The following is a 4076-nucleotide window of genomic DNA, read 5'->3' as shown; positions in this document are numbered from 1 at the left end:
GAACTAAGTCTTCGTGATGGGTGCGCGGGTGGCGCGTACCACGGGGACTTAGCCCCTGAGAGTCTTCGCACTCTCGAATCGGCGAAGAGCAGCGGCGGGTTGCTCGTAGTACACGGATGTGTACGGGGGTACGATCACCCCTTTAGAATATTGATTGACTCTGGGGCGTCGAAGAATTTCGCACGCCGCCAGACGGTTGCTCGTAACAGCAACAAGTTGTCCGAAGCTTTGCGAGAAAGCAAGGGCAACGGGACGGTGTCAGTGCGACTGGCCGACGGGAAGGTCGTCACTGTCCCCAACGTCCAAGTGGATCTGGCTGTCAAGTTTGAAGACTTTGACAGCCTCGAACAGTTCACTGTTCTCGATATGGATCCATATGATATGATCCTGGGCATGCCCTGGCTTGAGAAGCACGAGCCCTGGATCGACTGGCGAGGCAAGGCAATCGGTGCCAGCCGCCCTGCGAAGTCCGACAGAGCATTGGTGAGTCATGTTCCCACATCTGCCAGGCCCCGGGGCGCCCGCAAGGGTTGCCAGGGTACCAAAGCACACAGCAGATGCTTGGGAGTCGTAGACGTATATGACGACTCTGAGGATGCGTTGATGGTGGCAGGGCCCAGAGGAGGCGCTGGCCAAGTGGGTAACTTAGGTCCACAAGCGGGTAACTTAGCTCCGCAGACAGCTGCAGCTGTCACGAACACTGACAATAGCGTGTTCAAGGTGGGTACCAGAGTTCCACACACGGTCGCCCAGACCTTAACTGAAGAGGAAGGTGTCGAACACGCTTTCTGTGTGGGCACCACAGTACCACACGAGGCCACGAGTGCCCTGGATGTCGGTGCTCCGACATCCCCAGATGTGGGTAACAAAGCTCCACGTCACGGTCGCCGTTGACGACGACGACGACGCCGCCGCCACAAGTCGAATCTGAACTTCGTTTAGATCGACGTTGCTTCAAGCGACTCGGAGTCCAGGGCCCGGGCTCCTCCGACAAGGCCGGTGGAAGAGTGTTATCACATCTTCGATGGCGAGACCGGTTTACCCGTCAAGGCATCTGGTGTCCACTTGGAACCGTTGTCAGAGGTTGCAGAGATACTGAACTTCGAGGAGATGACGGTCGGGTCTTTCCTGGCCACCCTCAAGGCTGGAGCGATTGCCGAGATGGTGCTCATGAGACCTGAGACCACTCGGGAGGAGCTGAACTCCTCCTCTGTCTTGGACGAGAACGTATTGGTAGACCTAAACAAGCAGCGTCAGACGCGCTTGGGTTCTGAGATCCTTAAGAACCCCAATGATCCGGTGTACCCTTTGGTGACGGAGTATGCGGACGTGGTGAACAAACACCCACCGACCCCAACTCCTACCGTTTCGAGACGTACGACATGAGATTGATCTCGTGCCTGGCACAAAAAATTGTGTCACGAGGCATGGCCTCTCCCGCACGATAGTGCGAGTCATGTTGCTTCTCGCCGCGAAGCGAGACGGCTGTGCGGATCGAATCCCGCATGAGCCAATTCTGGTTGGGGATGGAAAGAAAAATGGACTTTTTTCTTTGAGCTTTTAAAAACAGAGTGAAAAACAAGGGCGAGCGGGGGCGCTTTCCACAAAACACACATTTTCCCGCGAAAGAGGGGGGGCTTTTTTAAAAAACAACAGGGGGCGGGAGAGCTTATCTTAACATGGGTGGAAATGTGTTGGGCGCGGGAATTGGTAGACGGATACTATCAGATCCGAGAGAGCGACGACCGCTCACCGGTGCCCACCCCAAGCGGCATGCTTTGGGAGTAGCTCGTCATGCCACAGGGCTTGTCTAACGCCCCGGCGACGTTCAATCGCCTGGTGACGCAATTGTTCCGCCCATTACGTACCTTCGTACAGACATACTTCGACGACATATTCGTCCATAGCCGTGCCAAGGGAGGCAAGACGGCCATCGAGGTGTATCTAGGACACCTCCGTCGAGTGTCTCTCAGTACGTTGGCCGAAAGCCACACGTTATGCATTTGATTAGGTTTAACTATGCTAGATAGTTAAGCAGATACATTTACCCCTAGGCGGCTTGGCCGAAATAATAGTAAATAAATCACTTCTGGTTTTGAAGCATAAAAGCTAAGGTATTAACTTTGAGCCCTGGTCTTAGGCTGTAAGTGTCCTTTAGATAAGGAACTTAGTATTAGTGACTCTTTGAGTCGAACGTCTTCCACTGACGCTAAAACTACGGCAGCTCCGCTGCACTTGGTAGCACTTGTAGTCAATCCCGCTCCTGAGTCGGTTGACTATATCCTCTGCGAGGATGGAACACCCCGCGTTCGCGAATTTGCCCCCGGCGCAGCAGGACGCGCTTACTAAGCTTATGCCCTTGCTTGGCCCGGAGGGCGTGGCTCATCTTGCATCGCAAGGTCCAGAGGCGGTCACCGCCAGGCTGGAATCGTTCTCCCACTACGAGAACGCGCTCTTGGAGCATGTCCAGGAGAAGATGAGCGCCGCAGCGGCGGCGGCGTCGATGACACGTGAAGAGTCTATGAGACTGAAACCGCTCATGGTGAGCGTAAAAACCTTCGAGGGGAAGGATGGAGAGAATCTCCTTCTCTGGGCCCATGAGGTCGAGATGGCCGTGGGATCGGCCCTGCTCCAGTCTGAGCATCAGCGCGTGGCGCTGGCTATCTCTAGGCTTGGAGGTCGCGCTCGCGAATGGTCACTAACGTGCGGCACGTCTGTTGACGCTGCATTTCCCACTTGGGATCAGCTGAAACAACAGCTTTTGCGCGTGTTCGCGCCACCCAATCAGGCGTACCGTTTCCGGTCGAAGTTCCTTGCTACCCGCCAGGGTAAAAAGGATTTATTGGACTATGTCCAAGAGTTGAGAGCTCTTATCGCCGGAATGGCGGCGGACCCTCTTCCTGAACTGGTCAGTGTGACCGTGTTCATGGTGGGACTTCGTGTGAGCGCAGCTTGAACGGAAATGTTCCGTGTACACCCTAACTCTTTCGAAGAGGCGGTGGATGTGGCATTGAATGCCGAGCACAACTTCAGGTCGGCGCGACCTGGTTGGAGCGCTGGTAGCGCAAGCTCTTCGAGCGGTCCAGAGCCGATGGATCTCAGCTATGCTAAAGATGAAGAAGCGGAGCTTCTTGCTGCGGAGCAGCGTGTCGGCATCCACCGATGCTTTGTGTGCAATAGCACTAAGCACTTGAAGGCATATTGCCCTCTGCGCAAGAAGCGCGTGGCTCCGGCGAGCCAACCCTCCGGGTCATCGCCGGGAAACGGCAATTCCCAGTAGGCGCGGGGCGGCCTACTGGGGAAAAACTGAGTTCTGTTGTGCCTCGAGGAGGTAGAGGGCAACGGGGCTCAGCCCCTAAGAGAGCTGAGCTCTCTTACGAGAAGAGTGTGTGCAAGCCGGGCTTGCTGGTCGTTCAAGCGAACGTGAAGGGCTTTGCAAAGTCATGGAGAGTCTTGATTGACTCGGGGGCCTCGGGCAACTACGCCCGTCGCTTCACCCTGGAAGGGAGTCAGCTGTATGCTGAGGCACTGGAAGTGCCAACGAGAAATACGATCTCTGTCCGTCTCGCGACGGAGACACTGGTACCTGTGTCGAAGGTCTCTGTCGACCTTGGAGTGAAGTTGAGAACTTCTATAGCGTGAAAGCCGTTTGGTCTTAGACCGGGATGCGAGGTATGACCTCATCTTGGCATGGCATGGCTGGGACGCCATGAGCCATGGATCGACTGGAAAGTCGAAAACGGCTGGGTGCGTCGCGCCCTGCTCCTAGTGGAGCTTTGTTGAGTCATGAACCCACCTCTGCTAGGAAAGCAGAAGCGCTTTGGTGCGAGCACGAGGCCGAGGCGCCCGTAGTGCTGGACATTGTATTTCTGAAATTGTTAGCAACGAGTCGCTGTGCCTGAAGCGTACGTGGTGCGGCACGGTATCCGCTGAGCGTGCAGGCAGGTAATGACAGCTTCTGGTCTGGTGAGGACAGCGCGAGGGGCGCGTATTCACTGGTGGACGATCTCTGGCCATGACTACCGCTGCGGACCCGGGGTCGCGTCGACTGCGAGCGAGCATCATGGTCGTGGCCC

Source organism: Phytophthora infestans, genomic scaffold (assembly GCF_000142945.1).
Source record: "Phytophthora infestans T30-4 supercont1.531 genomic scaffold, whole genome shotgun sequence".
NCBI classification, from domain to species: domain Eukaryota; phylum Oomycota; class Peronosporomycetes; order Peronosporales; family Peronosporaceae; genus Phytophthora; species Phytophthora infestans.
The sequence above is the reverse complement of the archived record's forward strand: the minus strand, read 5'-3'. Positions refer to the sequence as shown.